We start from the raw sequence: 268 nt of genomic DNA, 5'->3' as shown, positions 1-268 counted from the left end.
TTTCACCCCCCCCCTTGGCTCATTTCCGGCCGCCGCCGCTACCGCTAGCCCGTAAGGAGGATTCGGCAGAGGGAAGAAACAACAGCCGCCATCTTGTTTGTGTGCTAGGCTCGGGGGGAGAGAGGGCGAGAGGGAGCGGGCGAGAGTGGGCAAGCGGGACGCCGGGCTGAGTGCGAACTGCGGGAGCGAGAGTGCGGAGGGGAGCCGGGCCGGAGAGAGGCGGCAGGGGCTGAGACAGTGGCAGGGGGCCCGGGGCGCAGGGGCTGAG

This window comes from Pteropus alecto, unplaced genomic scaffold, assembly GCF_000325575.1.
Source record: "Pteropus alecto unplaced genomic scaffold, ASM32557v1 scaffold157, whole genome shotgun sequence".
In the NCBI taxonomy this organism is placed as follows: Eukaryota; Metazoa; Chordata; class Mammalia; order Chiroptera; family Pteropodidae; genus Pteropus; species Pteropus alecto.
This window is presented reverse-complemented; position numbering follows the sequence as displayed.